Source organism: Phocoena sinus, chromosome 18 (assembly GCF_008692025.1).
Source record: "Phocoena sinus isolate mPhoSin1 chromosome 18, mPhoSin1.pri, whole genome shotgun sequence".
Taxonomy (NCBI): Eukaryota; Metazoa; Chordata; class Mammalia; order Artiodactyla; family Phocoenidae; genus Phocoena; species Phocoena sinus.
Window position 1 is genome coordinate 69,804,743 of NC_045780.1, and position 19,048 is coordinate 69,823,790.

Here is a 19,048-nt window from a genome sequence, read left to right on the forward strand (position 1 = left end):
CACTGTTATGGGCATTTCTGTGTATTAAAAATAATTTGGAGAGGGGCTTCCCTGGTGGTGCAGTGGTTGAGAATCTTCCTGCTAATGCAGGGGACACGGGTTCGAGCCCTGGTCTGGGAAAATCCCACATGCCGTGGAGCAACTGGGCCCGTGTGCCACAACTACTGAGCCTGTGCGTCTGGAGCCTGTGCTCCGCAACAAGAGAGGCCGCGATAGTGAGAGGCCCGCGCATCGCGATGAAGAGTGGCCCCCGCTTGCCACAATTAGAGAAAGCCCTCCTGCAGAAACGAAGACCCAACATAGTAAAAATAAATATTAAAAAAATTAATTTGGAGAGCTATTGCTTACTTTGGAATTGATGAAATGTTCTCTCAATCTGTGGGAGGGAGGAGGTTCAAGCCACCTTCACTGACTTCTAAAATGTTTTATTGATGTACTATTTCAAAAACCTTCCTCCTCTAGGATGTTAAACAATAAAACAGTCACCCCATCCATCCCTGCAAAGGCCGATTCCTGGTCTTCCTCCACCCTCCCAGCTCAATTCTCAGGTGTGTGTCATCTGTGACATTAGTCCTGCCTGCTTTCTAAGCCAGTTCTGACCAGCGGAAGTGAGCAGAAGCGTCAGTTCACCAGTTGGAGCCAGGTACCCACTGAGAGCTTCTTGTTGGCTGGATCCTTTCACCACACCAGGATCCTTTACTTTCCCTGCTAGTTCTCCAATTTCTTGTTGGCGCTTCTGGGGGCTGGCCTCAGTGTTCCATGGCCCCCAGCTGCAGTCCTGGAAACCCAATGCCACCTTCTGACTTAAAGTATTGCGTGGTGCAAGCCTTGTGATGCTAACTACACATAGTGGCCCTTTGGGATTTCACTTGATCTCTGCCGGTTCCAGCTTGAGTTTGGACTCCCTTTCATCGTGTGTGTCTGACACTGAGCACTGGACAGAAGTTAGTCTTTCTTGCACCGGGGCAACTTGTTCACCTCCGTCCAGCATGGTCCTGGTTTCCTCTCTGTTCTCTCTGACTCACACTTTGGAAGTCCTAGCATGCCTCATGCTTGAGAGTGTCCTAACGACTGGCAAAAATGAGAAATAAAAATGGAGTCCTGTTTCTTCATAGCGAGACAAAGGTCTAGCTATCAGCTAATTAGCTGGAGCATCAATACTGGAGCCTGAATTTAGTGGAGGATATGTAGACTTTGGGGCAGACACACTTGGGTTCATATACTGACTCAGCTTTGTGCCCTTGAGCAGGTCACCCAGTCTCTCTCAGCCAACATTTCCTCACCCTCAGAAGTCGATAAGGATACTACATTTTCAGGATTGTAGTAAGGATAAAATGAGACCATGCAGGTATGTAAATTAGCTGGCACATAGTAAACACAGCGCAAATGTTAGAGATTATTGTTATTACCATGCTACTGCTGAAAAGAACTTAGATATGTGACACCACTTTCTAAATAGTGTTTCCAAATAGGATTTCTAAAGAATCCTAGCCAGGGTGCAGGGACCCATGGAAGGTTTTCATGAAGAGTCACAATGTTAAAACACATAGTAAAATTTATTAATTCTTTCTTGAAAGAGAATAGCTTTTTATATCATGGGAGAAAAAAAAAACCCTTGGAATTCTCTAGTTGAGTTGTGTCAATAAGTTCTAATGAAAACATGAAGATGACAAATACATTATGTCATTCAATGATGAATTCTCACTAAAAGTCAACAGATGTTCAGCAAATCAGTGATTCATTGAAAAGATTGCCCTACTGTGTTGTCACTATCATTCACAGTGATTCAGTAAACTAGTCACATAAAAAAAATCTAATGTGCATAATTTATCTCTGAGACACATCTGTGTCTAACGAGTATAGAATGCCTGGGCCCCTAGACAGGTTGGTGTAATGACTACTAAAGGAATGTGAGACATAAAGAGGGATGGGCACCCTATCAATCTGACAGAACGTCTGGCAAGGATATGATGGAATAGTAATGCAGTGGTGGGGGCCAATTTTCCAGAGCCTATCACTGGCTCTAGGAGGAGGGAACCCACTCATCTGAGGATGTTGGCTTCCTTGCAGCTGAACTGAATGGTTTGATTCGTCCGCTCACGGTTGGACTGCATCAGCAAAGCAAGAGGCATCACTCTTTGGAAAAGTCAGACATTCCATGAATTGAGAACAAAATATAAATTATTAGAAGTTTTTGATATGTCAAGGTCTATTTGAGGATCTACCTCAGAGACATAATTATGCTAATCTTGACTTCTCTTAGTAAATGAAGATAACATAATAAGATAACATAATTTATTTAACAGGTAAACCTCAATGTGAGTTTTATATATATATATAAAATAAATATATATACATATACACATAATACAATGGAATATTACTCAGCCATAAAAAAGAATGAAATAATGCTATTTGCAGCCACATGAATGGACATAGAGATTGTCATACTGAGTGAAGTAAGTCAGAAAGAGAAAGACAAATATCATATGATATCACTTATATGTGGAATCTAAAAAAATGGTACAAAAGAAACATTTACAAAACAGAAGTAGAGTCACAGATGTAGAAAACAAACTTATGGTTACCAAGGGGGAAGCAGGGGGAGGGATAAACTGGGAGACTGGGATTGACATATACACAATGATATATATAAAATAGAGAACTAATGAGAACCGACTGTATAGCGCAGGGAACTCTACTCAATACTCTGTAATGACCTATATGGGAATAGAATCTAAAAAAGAGTGGATATATGTATATGTATAACTGATTCACTTTGCTGTACAGCAAAAACTAACACAACATTGTAAATCAACTATACTCCAATAAAAATTAATTAAAAACACCCTCAGGGCTTCCCTGGTGGCGCAGTGGTTGAGAGTCCGCCTGCCGATGCAGGGGACACGGGTTCGTGCCCCGGTCTGGGAGGATCCCACATGCCGCGGAGTGGCTGGGCCCGTGAGCCATGGCCGCTGAGCCTGCGCGTCCGGAGCCTGTCCTCCGCAACGGGAGAGGCCACAGCAGTGAGAGGCCCGCGTAACGCATAAAAAAAAAAAAAAAAAAAAAAAAAAAACACCCTCAATGTGAGTGCCACAAAATATATATGTACAAATTAAAAAATAATAAATGAATAGCTGTGTACCAGTACCTTAGAAGCTTCCCTGTGAGACCTATAGTCTGACAGAATCAGGTTCATTGACCCACTGCCATGAGGGAACCATACACCAAGAATCATTAGGTGTCAAAACAGACAAAGGAAAAGATGGAGATAGTATAGGATGGGGGAAGGGTAGAATTTAGGCTCAAAGCATTGTCAGATCTACACTGCAAAGTGAACCCAAGGACCTGTTTCTCTGGACTCTACAAAGTTAAGTTAGACAAAGAATACTGAGTCTAGAAGCCTCTTATCTGAAGCTCTGCATTGATTGTGAATCAAGGATACTTCTCTGTTTCAAAGTGATTTAGATTCTTAGGCAAGAGTGGAATGTTTCATTCTTATTGATATAATGTCACATAGTGAAGTTCCTGATAGTCTATGACTTTAAACTACAAAGTTTCTCTAAATTATGTGTCAAGTTCATTGGTGATGGAGAAAAACTAACCAGGGAAGAGGGATAGCAAATAGTGGTGAGAAGGTTTTGCTTTAAATAGGGTGGTCAGGAAAGACTTCATGTTTGAGTAGAGATGTGGAAGCAGCAAAGGAATGAGCCACGCAGAAGTCATGGGGAAGAGCCTTGCAGGCAGACATTCATCACAAGGAGCCAATATGGATACGTTATTATCAACTAAAGTTCATACTTTATTCAGATTTCCTTAGTATAGCCTTAGGGACCTTTCTCTGTTCCAGGATCCCATCCTGGATACCACATGACATCTCTTATGCTCCTCTTGGCTGACAGTTTCTTATAGTTTCCCTCCTTTTTTTTTATGACCTTGATGGTTTCCAAGAATTTGGATCAAATGTTTTGTTGAATATCCTTCAACCGGTATTTGTCTGATGTTTTTCTAATGATTAGACTTGGGCTCTGGAGTTCTAGGAGGAAGACCACAGAGATGAAATGCTGTCCTCATCACATCATATCAGGGGATGTATTATCAACCTGTGTTACCATTGTTGATGTTAACTTTGATCACCTGGCTCAGGTAGTATTTGTAAGGTTTCTCCACTGTAAGTTAATCTTTTTCTCTTCCTTTCCATACCATATTCTTTGGAAGGAAATCACTAGGTGCAGCTCACACTTAAGGAATGGGGAGTTATGCTCCACTTCCCATTTATTTATTTATTCATTCATTAATATAAATCTGGACTCATGGGTATTTATTTTATACATTGGGTTTATAATCCAATATTAACCTTACTTATATTGTTGCTCATATTGTTCCAACCTTGGCTATTGGGAATTCTTTCAGGTTGGTTCCTGTGTCCCTTTGATATGACCCTATCATTTGGGGAGTTTTAGCACTTCCTTACCTTCTGGGACTAAAAGATGCTCTGGGCCCATCCTGTGTAACCCCCGCCCCGGCCCTAGAATCAGCCATTTTTCCAAGGAGCCTTGCTTTCTTCAGAGTGGATTTCAATTTATTTCTTGGAAGTATTGACAACCTGGAGCCATCAGCCTTGGAAATAAACTAGGACTTCTTTTTGTACTCTCAATTATTATGAATTAGATCATAGACTCACTAAGGGGTGTTTTTTGGTTACGAATTCTCAAGGAAATTTTAACCCTCTTCTCTCAAGCACCAATGTCAAGACATGCATATTTCCTTGATGTCTTCTTCTGATCGGCCCGTTTATGTCTCCTCACCTTTACCATCAAGGTGTAGTTCTTTGGTGCCTTAGTTTAGGTGGCGAGCCTCCTCTTGGCCTCCCCCACTTTTTGGTGAGTCCTAGGTTTCCTCTCCTCTTGAATCTTCTAACACCTGAAATCATCAGAGTGTAAACTCAGTAAATCAGGGTTCAGCAGAAACTGTTCGAATGAAAGAGCTAGCTTGAGGCTTTCTTGTCTGCCACAGTTCTCGCTTTTACTTTATTTTTGGCCATTGTAGATTCTTTCACTAGGGCCAACTCATTTAGAAAGATATTTCTCAAATTTTATCCTTTTTTAAAGTGGTTTCACTTTAAAACGACTTGGGAGAGTTGTTCAGTTTACCTACTTGGCCATTCCACCAGAAATAAAAGTCTAGGTTCATATCTTGACCTTGTTACTGGTTAGAGAAGGATCCCCACCGTTGGTTTCCTGGAAGTCAACAGCTTACATGGGCTGGGAGCACCAGCACAGTAGTAAAATTCTCCTCTCTTTGTGGTTCCCCAGTGTGTTATTACTTCAAGCTGAGGGGACAGTGAAGAAGACTGGAAGGTACATGTTTAATAACCCCGGACAAATAGGCTTTTGCGGAACTCTGGTGATGCGAATGTTGTTGAGTTTGGGGGGGGGGGGTCATACAATTAAGATTTTTCAGCTGAAAGCTGGGTAGACTCCTTTTTCTATGTGAAGAAAGGCTGAAATAAGCACTCTGACATGTTCTACTCAAACCATGGTCTCTCTATGCGTGGACTGTACACACCAAGACAGTAGTGCATGGGGATGGGCAGCGGGTAAAGAAGAGACTTTTTCTTCCAGTAACTGTCCTGTCACTCCATTGCCCTTGTCATCTATTCTTTTTGGATGATCAGTCTCTATTTGGTAGTTTCCTCTCCTAATTCATCACTCATTAAATTTTCAACCCAATTCCATCTGACTTCTATTCCATACCACTCCACTAAAACAGCTTTCACCTAGTTCATCAGTGATCTCTTAGTCTATTCAAAATTTATCTCCTTTCAGTTCTCACCCTACTTGGCTTCTCATCTTAGACTGTTGTTGAACAACTTCTCCTCCTTGAAACTCTCACATACCTTGGCTTCCTGATTTTCCTCCTATCTCTATGGCTACTTCATCTCATGGAAATCATTCTTTCCTCTCTGATGGCCTGTCTCTATTCTCCACCCATTCTTCTATCTTCATCTTCTTAACAAATATTAATTGAGCTCTGTGTCTGAGATAGCACAGACAAGTGAATAAGACAGACATGGCCCTTGCTTTGCATAGTTTGCTATCTAGTAGAGTACAAACTATTATTAAAGTGAGCTATGGGATTACATATCAGGAGACCTCAAAGCTCATACCTCAAAGCTCAGATAATAGCTGTTTGGCCACAGTGAGTAGCTAGGCATGGAAATCAGCATGTTGGAAGGTCCAAAGACAAGAGACTGTTATAGTTAAGTAGTTGAGAGATAGCCTGGAATGGCTTCCCCAGCATGGGGAAGAGCAGTGAGAGATGAGACTGGAAAGGTAGGCAGGGGTCATGCTGTGTGGAATCTTGGGAGCACAGTGTGGGAAATGAAACACATTGGCTGGAAGGGAAGTGGCCAGAGCAGTTTGAAGTCCAATGTAGTATGTCAGGAGAGAGAGAATGATGACTTGGCCAAGGGTGACGCATTGTGCCAAATAAAGCAAATTAAGGAAGGAGAGATTTTATTGGAAATTATTATTGCAACAAGGAGAAATGGGAGCTATTGTAATAAAGAGAACTCTGACTCTGAGATCTTAAAGCATCTCCATGGTTGGGCAGGAAAGGTTTCTCTTTTACAGAGAGGAGTGAACAAGGCTGGAAAGAACCAGCTGTGGGCAAGTGGGCTGAACAAGGAGGGTGGCATGATATAGGACAGTAGATCAGTTTTACCCTGAGTTCAGCCTATTTTGGGATTAACCTTTAAGGAGGGGGCTGTATGCTGACTCAGGCCGAGGGTGAATCCAAGTTCAGGGCTCTAAAGGAAGGAGAGAACCTGGACTAAAGTTTGATCAAGTCATGTTAATGGGCATTTTATTCTGGTTGATCACTGGGGACAAGCAATCCTTTATGAAGCAAAGAATGGGAATTTGGAGGGTCTGTGTGTAGCCTTGTCATAGGTAAACAAGGGGACATCCATGAGTCTTGCCGGTGTCATCTGGGGAAGGGGTGGGGGTTCTTTGCAATAGGCTGTTGCCCGGAAAACAGCAGGGTAGGGCGACTTATTAACCATCCATGATTTACATGAACACGGGACTCAAGTAAAATTCAGCATTGTCAAGTGCGTTGTAAGAAGTAAACATATTTAAGAAATAATCAGCTGTTGATTCCACAGGATTTGCTGATTGAATGTCAGGATAAAGAGAAGAGAAGAATTAAGAATGTCTCTCCAGGGCTTGCCTGGTGGCACAGTGGTTGAGAGTCCGCCTGCCGATGCAGGGGTTACGGGTTCTTGCCCCTGTCCAGGAAGATCCCACATGCCGCGGAGCGGCTGGGCCCGTGAGCCATGGCCGCTGAGCCTGCGTGTCCGGAGCCTGTGCTCCGCAGTGGGAGAGGCCACAGCAGTGAGAGGCCCGCATACCGCAAAAAAGAAAAAAGAATGTCTCTCCAGTTTCTGGCTTGGGGACTGGGTGAGGGATAGTGTGCAAATGAAGATAGTGACATAGAGGAAAAAGCAATTTGGTGTGATGGGGAGATGGAGGAGATGCCCATGAGATATTTTCAATTTCTCTTCCATCCATTCCCCCTTGGTCATCAATTTATTTCCATATTATGGCTTAAAGCTATGTTAAAGCCACCACCTCTACTACTGCCCTAGACTTCCATCATATATTGCCTATATTATTTTTTTTGTTTTTTTGCGGTACGCGGGCCTCTCACTGCTGTGGCCTCTCCCGTTGCGGAGCACAGGCTCGGGACACGCAGGCTCAGTGGCCATGGCTCACGGGCCCAGCCGCTCCGCGGCACACAGGATCCTCCCAGACCGGGGCACGAACCCATGTCCCCTGCATCGGCAGGCGGACTCTCAACCACTGCGCCACCACGGAAGCCCTTGCCTATATTATTAAATCAGCTTTCTAACCAAGCTCCTTAAACCCAAGTTTGCTTTCATACCCCCAAATACATGTTCCACATTCCACTGGGGTAATGTATCTAAATAAACTATAGCATGCCACTCATGCTTTCAAATATTTCCCAGTTACACGTGTCTTGGGTCCTGGAATAAACTTTCTTTCTTAGTTGGTGGTCGAACTTTCATTTATTATTCAAAGTTCTCCTTAAACATTACCCCTTTGTGAAGCTGTATCTCACCCTACCAACTTCCCAAATGAGTTAGTGTCTTCCTCTCTAAAAATACATCTTCACATTCTTTTCCCTTCAACTATTTGTTTTTTTTTCTTTCATTGGATATTTGAGTTCATTTAAGGAAGGGACCAGTGTCCTTAATCTCTGTCTCCCCAGTGCTGAAAAAGTGCTCTGCATATAGTAGGTGCTCAATAAATGTTTGTTAAACTGTTGATTAAACTATAAGTGCATGGAAATCTGCTTGAACGGAGTCTCCTCGAGGCTGTTTCATACCAGCTTCTTAAACTCTACTTTAGTAATTGAAGGAGGTCTCTCCTCTAAGCTGTGACTTGAGGGGACTTGTGGTTGTGAATTTCCTTACCCCCTGTGTTTTCAGTTTTTCTTTAGATGCTTTATTTGCTTGTTTTCAAGTTTGTCCTCTTCTGGTCTCTCTAGAATTGTCACGAATGGGGTGAGCCGTGATTCCCCCATACTTTCTTATAAGCAAGTTCATCTGGTATCTTTTCTCTTCAGCAGGAGAGAGTATTTTGTGTTTGAGAGTAGGCAAGAGGGCAGAAGGAAGAGTGAAGAATGCTAAGGCCAACTTGATTTGAGGCATGATCTCTCTTGGATAGTGCCACTGAGAAGCATTATTTCTTGCTAGTAATTTACTATGCCCATTAGTATTATGGGCATTAGTGTTGAAGGATGGATTTCAAAATGTGTCCTTTGGAGACTTAGTGTTCTGTAGAGGTGCTTCTGAGACTTCCACTTTTTGTTGAGTAGGGATGGGCAGATGACCAGTGAACAAGGTCTCAGGCCTCTTACCCCCACCCCATTCAACCAGGATTCAAAACTGGATTCACACCTGCCCCATCTAAGTCAGTAATCCACCCGTATATATTTTATTATTATTATTATTTTTAATGTTCATCTCCTGCCTGGGAGAGATGGGCTCTACTTTTCCCTTCAGCTATTTTAGCACACAGAGTTCACAGTTGATTTCAGCTAAGTGGTAATAGGAAATTTTCAGTCTTAATTCTCTTGCCTAGTCTTCCCTACTAGGCTCCTGACTCTGACGTTTGACAGGAAAGGCCTGATTCTATTCCCCAAGATGTATAAGGAGTCAAAAGAGGCTCAAGAAGTCTCAGAAACAGACTAGAGAAATACTTTGCAAACCAGGCTCTTTTGAGATCTAGGGTATCATGAAGGCACTTAGGGCCTCCCTGGGGGACTGTGAGAATTGTCTGCATCTGTGTTTTAGCCCAGCGGCGCTGCTTTCCTCTCTTGTAGTTACTGGGGCTTTGCAGAATATTTCACTTGAACACAGGGTTCTGCTGCTAAAGGGAGGTTGGACACCACTGGATTAGAAGATTATTAAACCTGTTTCAGCTAAAATGCGTCCATGTTCTTATGAGACAATGACAAAGGGGCAGTTATATTTTTTTCATTGTATGGAACATAAACTATGGCTCACGAAGCACAGAGGGTTCAGCTCTGATGGCTTTGCCTCGGAACAGCAAAGTCTCTCCTGTATGAAGGAGGAAAAAGAACTCAGTTGCTGGGAGTGCATGGTGCATGTTAATGCCAGTGTCAGGGCAAACGTCCTCCAGCTGTCTAAACATTTACCGAACCAAATAGTAGCATGAAAGACATGTGGGTTTCAGATATATGCCATCTTAAAACAGCACTTAGTCATTAACTTAATCACAGTTGCTATATGCCATCCAGTGTATTCTGTTTGTAAACAGTGCATCTGCTCCAGGCAGCCGTCAGGAGCTTGGCTGTGTAGTGTATAGCAGGCTGGTCATGCAGAGATGAGTGTCCTAAGCATTTGAAACAAACACGCCATCTCTCATACTGAGCCTGTTGACTCTAGTGGGGAAACAAAAACTTGGGGTTTAGTCCATCCCAAGTGGTGCTGTTATGGTTTTTCTCTCCAGACGTTCGGTCTGGAGAAATGTCCTGATGTCCATGATCATGTGTTCATTTGAAATGGGACATATCCCCTAAATAGTTAATTGTTCACCCTTTGTTATGGACTGAATGTTTGTGTCCCCTGCCCACATTCATTTGTTGGAGCCCTAACGTCCAATATGACTATAATATTTAGAGACGGGACCTGTGAGGAGGTGATAAAGGTTAAATGAGGTCATAAGGGTGGGGCCCTAATCCGATAGGACTGGTACCCTTACAAGAAGAGGAGGAGACACCAGAGTTCTCTCTCTGCCAGGTGAGGATACAGCAAGAAGGCAGCTATCTGCATGCCAGGAAGAGAGTCCTCGCCAAGAACCATACTGGCTGGTACCTTGATCTTAGACTTCCAGCCTCCAGAACTGTGAGAAATAAATTTCTGTTGTTGCAGCTGCCCAATATGTGGCATTTTCTTGTGGTAGCCCCAGCTGATTACTACACCCTTGTTTTTCCTTCTTTAAGTTCCTTAATCTAACTTGTTTCTTAATGTCAACACATAGCACTGGGACTTCCCACATCTTGGTCCTTGCTTCTCATTACTCAGCAGCTACAGTATTTCAAGATATCCTGTTTGGGGATGCCACTGTTTCTTCCTTTGTATTGAATGAATTTCTTGGTGTCTGCCTGAGAGGAAGTGCCCTGACTCCTAGAGGGTGCCTCCAATGTGGCTCAGGCCATTCAATCTCCTTATTGTTTCTTCCTAGTCCCAGTCCCAAGGGACTTAGATTGATTTGTGTCAACTTTGAAGTTGTATGGCTGACACTGCTAGTTGTTGGTGGGAGATCCATTCCTCCTGTCTGTCTTGCTGAAAGAACTCTGATTTTGCTCTGGGTGATAATATGCCCTACCTCTAAGAAGAGAAATCAAAATTGGTGCAAATCAAGATAGGTAATTCTTCTTTCTGGCTTTCATAGGGGTTGCTATGTGATGTAGTTCTGGCAAAACATATGAAAGCCATAAAAGAGAATTGTTAAGTGAAAGTCTGATAAGAAGTAGACAGATGGAGCTGGTGCTGCCCTTCCCTTCTTTCTCTCCCCTTTGACATGAACGTGATGTCCAGAGCTGTGGCAGCTCTCTTATGATCATGAGAATGAAAGTCAGGATGGTAAGGGTGGTGCAGAAAGAGAGAAAGAGCCTGGGTCCCTGAGGCATCACTGAACTATTGAGCAATATCATTAACTGCCTACTCTGGACTTCTCAGCATACTGTTTCTGGGATTCATCCATATTGTGCAAGGGTTTGTTCTTATTGCGTATATTCTATTGTGTAGATATATCTGTACTATCCATTCTCCTGTTGATGGAAGTTTGAGTTTTTTTCTAGTTTTTTGTTATTATTAATAAAGTTGCCACAGGAGTGTGTGTATATCTTTTTCTGGACATACATTTTCAGTTTTTTAGGGGTAAATGACCAGGAGTAGAATAGCTGGGTTGCAAGGTACGTGTGTATTTAATTTTATAAGAAACAGCCAAACTGTTTTCCAAACTGGTTTTTCCATTTTCTGTTCCCGTTAGCAATACATGAGGATTCTGGTTGCTCCACAACATTTGTCAGTCCTTGGTATTGTCAGTCTTGCTCATTTTAGCCATTCTGTGGCATTTCATTTTTCTTTTAATTTGCATTTCCCTCATGACTAATGATGTTGATCACTTTTTCATGGGACCATTGGCCATTTGTAGATACATTTGTCATTTGATGTACCTGTTCAAGTCTTTTGCCCATCAAAACAAACTGATTGTTTATCTTTTTAGTATTGAGTTGTAGGAGTTCATTGTGTATTTCAGATATAAGTCTTTTGTCTGATATATGTGTTGCCAGTCTGTGGGTTGCTTATTCCTTCCATGTCCCAACGTCTGTAGACATTTTATCGCCACTCTCCAACATCTCTTGTTCCCATCAACTTGGTTTCCTCGTCAGCTTCCCAGAGTGCCATGCTCAGCTCTGAGTCCATGGCTCAACTCTGCCACTGGTTGGATGCCTGGCCACTGCCCCTTCCCCATCAGGGTCTCTCTCCCCAGTGAGTACCTGCTGTATATGGTGTTCACCACACTCATCTTTGCATGCCACCAGACATCTTGTTTACATTAGTGCTCTAAATCTGGAGGTTTTGTCTCACCACCTGGATGTCAGCTCCTTGAGGACAGGGAATGTGTCTTATTTTTTCCTTACTGCATCTATAAGAGCGCTATATGTGCAAATAGTTCAGAGTAGAAATCCTCTAAACAGGAGGCTTTGGAGAAGATCCTCTTTCAGCTTCTTAGCTGAATACATTAGGCTGTTTGCAACTGCTTCCTGTTTTAGATGAGCTATTGAGTCAGTTTTGTACATTCGCACAATTTCTCTACCATTCATAATGTCTTTTATTTTATAGTTTCAAATAGTTCATTAAGTATGGGGAGATTTGGAAGTACCAGTTACCTTTTTTGAGACATTATACCATTATTTTCTGGCTTTAGGGAATTGGACAAATTTCACAGTCTCAAAATCAGAGTTTCCAGAATGTCACTAAAATAAATTTGGGGGAAATAATGAGAAGAAAAAAACAACTGCTTATTCATCTTTTGGTTATTAATTTAAGGTGTCTAAGGGTCCTAGGTCAGGTTCTTAGAGGCCATTTGACATCTAAATCAATTAACCAGATAGGAACACTTTGAGGAGGATGTTACTACTTTTTTTGAGAATGGGGAATCTAGGAGTAATTCAAAACTATCCCTTTCTTGGGAAATTTATAATTTACTTACTAGTCCATAATTTCCTTTCTCTCATCCACAGTAATTATAATAATAACAAAAGTATCTTATAAAGTAATATGTTTCTGTGGTTCCTTGGGTTTCTCCTCCTACGTGGCCATGCTGGAAATTCTGGGGCATCAGGAATGATCACTGGAAGAAAGAGTGAAAAGAATATCAGGAATTTTTTAACTATCCATTAATTTATTCAACAAAAATTGTTTGAATACATACTGTGACTAGAAGACAAAAGCTGAAGAAAGAGCCTATTCATGCTGTGGATGATTGGGAGAATGGCCCTAAATTTTGGAGATAAGTTCATGGAGAGAAACTATAGTATTCTACAAAAGGTCTAAATGTCTCTTGATGCCCTCTAAGAAACAGCTTGCCGCGATCAGTAGAGAAGCGAAACAAGCACAGCATTTCCGATGTCTTTTTAAAATGACAAGGTATAAGGGCTTCCCTGGTGGCACTGTGGTTGGGAGTCCGCCTGCTGATGCAGGGGACATGGGTTCGTGCCCCGGTCCGGGAGGATCCCACGTGCCGCAGAGCGGCTGGGCCCATGAGCCATGGCCGCTGAGCCTGCGCGTCCAGAGCCTGTGCTCCACAACGGAAGAGGCCACGTCATTGGGAGGCCCGTGTACCGCAAAAAAAAAAAAAAAAGATAAGGTATAAATTGGGTTTGTACGTGCTCAGGAATGCAGAAAGAAGATGCACCAATTTGCTTTTAATTTCCATGATTACAGGTTTACAGAAAGTAGACACTTTTCAAATATCCATAGGGAACTTTATCTATTTTAGGAGATACAGTGAATACACTAATGCATATTTTCCACCTGTTTCTCCAGATCTTTTCTCTGCTAGCACATGCTCCCTATCTAGACAGCTGACCTATAGGAACAATGTCCAGGGCTTCCTTGTCCTCTGGCTTCCACTTGGGGTTGACCAACAGAGATGTCGGTAGGACACTGGAGGGAGCAGAAGAATAAGGTCATTTTTAAAAGGCTTGGCTTCCTCCCTGTGAAGTCATGTCAGGCTGGCTGTGTCCCTGAATCAAAGATCATTGCTCATATCAAGGTGGCTTCCCTTCCAGTTGCATGTACCTGCTGTCTTCACTCATCCTTTTGGCTTAGGTGTGTTAATAGCTCTGGTTATTAACCCCAGCTTACTGTGCTATTCCTGTGGTTCCCTTCCTCATGGCCCAGGCCTTTGTAAACAGACCTTTTCCAAGTAAACCTCCTCAAATTATCTTTTTTAAAAAATTAAATTTTTTTATACAGCAGGTTCTTATTAATTATCTGTTTTATACATATTAGTGTATATACGTCAGCCTCAATCTCCCAATTCATCCCACCACCACCACCGCCACCCCGCGGCTTTCCCCCGTCGGTGTCCATGTGTTTGTTCTCTACATCTGTGTCTCTATTTCTGCCTTGCAAACCAGTTCATCTGTACCATTTTTCTAGATTCCACATTTATGCATTAATGTACGATATTTGTTTTTGTCTTTCTGACTTCACTCTGTATGACAGTCTCTAGGTCCATCTACATCTCTACAAATGACCCAATTTCATTCCTTTTTATGGCTGAGTAATATTCCATTGTATATATGTACCACATCTTCTTTATCCATTCATCTGTTGCTGGGCATTTAGGTTGCTTCCATGACCTGGTTATTGTAAAGAGTGCTGCAGTGAACATTGGGGTGCATGTGTCTTTTTGAATTATGGTTTGCTCTGGGTATATGCCCAGTAGTGGGATTGCTGGGTCATATGGTAATTATATTTTTAGTTTTTTAAGGAACCTCCATACTGTCCCCCATAGTGGCTGTATGAATTTACATTCCCACCAACAGTGCAAGAGGGTTCCCTTTTCTCCACACCCTCTCCAGCATTTACTGTTTGTAGATTTTTTGATGATGGCCATTCTGACAGGTGTGAGGTGATACCTCACTGTAGTTTTGATTTGCATTTCTCTAATGATTAGTGATGTTGAGCAGCTTTTCATGTGCCTCTTGGCCATCTGTATGTCTTCTTTGGAGAAATGTCTGTTTATGTCTTCTTTGGAGAAATGTCTGTTTATGTCTTCTGCCCATTTTTTGATTAGGTTGTTTGTTTTTTTAATATTGAGCTGTATGAGCTGTTTATATATTTTGGAGATTAATCCTTTGTCCGTTGATTCGTTTGCAAATATTTTCTCCCATGAGGTTTGTCTTTTGTCTTGTTTATAGTTTCCTTTGCTGTGCAAAAGCTTTTAAGTTTCATTAGGTCCCATTTGTTTATTTTTGTTTTTATTTCCATTATTCTAGGAGGTGGGTCAAAAAGGATCTTGCTGTGATTTATGTCAGAGTGTTCTGCCTATATTTTCCTATAAGACTTTTATAGTGTCTGGTCTTACATTTAGGTCTTTAATCCATTTGGAGTTTATTTTTGTGTATGGTGTTAGGAAGTGTTCTAACTTCATTTTTTACATGTATCTGTCCCGTTTTCCCAGCACCACTTATTGAAGAGACTGTCTTTTCTCCATTGTATATCCTTGCCTCCTTTGTCATAGATTAATTGACCATAGTTGTGTGGGTTTATCTCTGGACTTTCTATCCTGTTCCATTGATCTATATTTCTGTTCTTGTGGCAGTACCATATTGTCTTGATTACTGTAGCTTTGTAGTATAGTCTGAAGTCTGGGAATTCTGATTCCTCCAGCTCCGTTTTTCTTTCTCAAGATTGCTTTGGCTATTCGGGGTCTTTTGTGTCTCCACACAAATTTTAAGACTTTTTGTTCTAGTTCTGTAAAAAATGCCATTGGTAATTTGATAGGGATTGCATTGAATCTGTAGATTGCTTTGGGTAGTATAGTCATTTTCACAGTATTGATTCTTCCTATCCAAGAACATGGTATATCTCTCCATCTGTTTGTGACATCTTTGATTTCTTTCATCAGTGTCTTATAGTTTTCTGAGAACAGGTCTTTTACCTCCTTAGGTAGGTTTATTCCTAGGTATATTATTCTTTTTGTCGCAATGGTGAATGTGATTGTTTCCTTAATTTCTCTTTCTGATCTTTCATTGTTAGTGTATAGGAATGCAAGAGATTTCTGTGCATTAATTTTGTATCCTGCAACTTTACCAAATTCATTGATTGGCTCTAGTAGTTTTCTGGTGGCATCTTTAGGATTCTCTATGTATAGTATCATGTCATCTGCAAACAGTGACAGTTCTACTTCTTCTCTTCCAATTTGTATTCCTTTTATTTCTTTTTCTTCTCTGCTTGCCATAGCTTGGACTTCCAAAACTGTGTTGAATAATAGTGGCAAAATTGGACATCCTTGGCTTGTTCCTGATCTTAGTGGAAATGCTTTCAGTTTTTCACCATTGAGAATGATGTTTGCTGTGGTTTTGTCATATATGGCCTTTATTATGTTGAGGTAGGTTCCCTCTATACCCACTTTCTGGAGAGTTTTTATCATAAATGGGTGTTGAATTTTGTCAAAAGCTTTTTCTGCATCTATTGAGATGATCATATGGTTTTTCTCCTTCGATTTGTTAATCTGGTGTATCACATTGATTGATTTACGTATATTGAAGAATCCTTGCATCCCTGGGATAAATCCCACTTGATCATGGTGTATGATCCTTTTAATGTGTTGTTGGATTCTGTTTGCTAGTATTTTGTTGAGGATTTTTGCATCTATATTGATCAGTGATATTGATCTGTAATTTTCTATTTTTGTAGTATCTTTGTCTGGTTTTGGTATCAGGGTGATGGTGGCCTTGTAGAATGAGTTTGGGAGTGTTCCTTCCTCTGCGATTTTTGGAAGAGTTTGAGAAGGATGGGTGTTAGCTCTTCTCTAAATGTTTGATAAAATTCACCTGTAAAGCCATCTGGTCCTGAACTTTTGTTTGTTGGAAGATTTTTTAAATCACAGTTCAATTCATTACTTGTGATTGGTCTGTTCATATTTTCTATTTCTTCCTGGTTCAGTCATGGAAGGTTATACCTTTCTAAGAATTTGTCCATTTCTTCCAGGTTGTCCATTTTATTTGCATAGAGTTGCTTGTAGTAGTCTCTTATGATGCTTTGTATCTCTGTGGTGTCCATTGTAACTTCTCCTTTTTCATTTCTAATTTTATTGATTTGAATCCTCTCCCTCTTTTTTATCGATATGTATGTTCCTATTACCATTTTCTTAATTGTTTTGGGTTTGTTTTTGTAGGTCCTTTTATTCTCTTGTGTTTCCCACTTAGAGAAGTTCCTTTAGCATTTGTTGTAGAGCTGGTTTAGTAGTGCTGAATTCTCTTAGCTTTTGCTTGTCTGTAAAGCTTTTGATTTCTCCGTTGAATCTAAATGAGATCCTTACCGGGTAGAGTAATCTTGGTTGTAGGTTCTTCCCTTTCATCACTTTAAATATATTATGCCACTCCCTTTTGGCTTTTAGAGTTTCTGCTGAGAAATCAGCTGTTAACCTTATGGGAGTTCCCTTGTATGTTATTTGTCGTTTTTCCCTTGTTGCTTTTAATAATTTTTTTTTGTCTTTAATTTTTGTCAATTTGATTACTATGTGTCTTGGCATGTTTCTCCTTGGGTTTATCCTGCCTGGGACTCTATTTATAAATTTGTGGGGTGTTTGTATAGATACAAATAAACTCATTGCAGTTAACTTCTGGCATCATTCATTTCTTTTGACCCAAGACACATAGTAATCAAATCAATTACAGGGGAAAAAAATGTAAAAAACAGAAACACATGGAGGCTAAACAATACATTACTAAATAACGAAGAGATCACTCACTACCCTAAAATGGAAAGATTGGAGGAGAGACATGATGGTGGAGAATATTCCACATTGAGTTCTCAGATTTAAGGAATACCCAAGTCCTAAAAGAGTAATGAAATAAATCAGCCCAGATGCATCAAAATTAACATGTAAAGAATCAAAGACAAAAAGAACATCATATGCTCTACCTGAGAGGGAAGACTGATGACTTAGAGAGACGTGGCACATGGATTGACAGCTACTTCCCTGCAGCAACAAGAGGTGCCTGAAGACTGTCTTCAAGAGGTCGGGGGGAGAACATGAATCATCCTGACCATCTGAGAGTTAAGGCAAATTGAGACACACTCAGATCTACAAAGGAAGAGAAACTCTACTGCCTCCAGGCCTCTGCTGAAGGAAATAAAAAGGAAGGACTCAGCAACAGGGACATTACAAAGTATTTTAAAATACAACCTATCAATGCTTGTGGGTGAGCTGAAGCAATTTACCTAGGGAGAAATTTGTAGCCTTAAATGCACAAATTAGAAAACAAGAAAAACTGGAAAAAATGTGTCCAAATCAAGAAAATGGACAAAGAAAAACAGAGTAAACCAAAGTAGCAGGGAAAATGTAATAATGAGAGAATCAGAAATTAATGAACTAGAAAACAAAGAAATAACAGGGATGTTTAGCAAAGTTATCTGAAGTTTATACAGCAGTCAAATGATTATTATGCAGAATATCTGTCTATATAATCTAGGTATCTCTATGTTTGAGTGTATGTATCTATCTCCTCCAGAAATCAATAAAAAAGTAAAAAATAATCTAAAAGAGCACACAGGTTATGAGCAGATATTTCAAATGAAAGGAAACATATGAAATGGTTAATAAACATGAAAAGATGCTCAGCTTCACTACTAATTAGGAAAATGACAATTTAAAAAATGATATACCATTTCACATCCATAATGCTGTCAAAAATTAAATGAAAATCTGTCAGTGCAAGGAAGGACTTGGGGAAGCGGGACCTCGGATCCACTGAGGTAGGATTGTAAGTCAGTTCAATGACAATACAGGGCAACCTGGCAGCTCTCTGGTAATGCTGAAGTTGCACCCACCTGCGTTTCCACTTCCAGTGAATCATTCCTGTTCACTGCAACTTTGCTTTTGTCACAGCAAAAAAATTTGAAACTTAAATGTCCATCTATAGAGTTATGGATAAGTTATTGTCTTTAATATAGTGGAATACTATACAATATTTAAAATAAATGACCTTGATCAGTATGAATTAATATGTGTTGACCTCAAAAACATACTGTTGAGATGCTAAGTGAAATAAGCCAGAACTAAAGGACAAATATCGTATGATTCCACTTATATAAACTACCTAGAGCAGGTAAATTCATGGAGATAGAAAGTAGAATGGTGGTGGCCAGGGTCTGGGGGGAGGGAGAAATGGGGAATTATTATTTAGT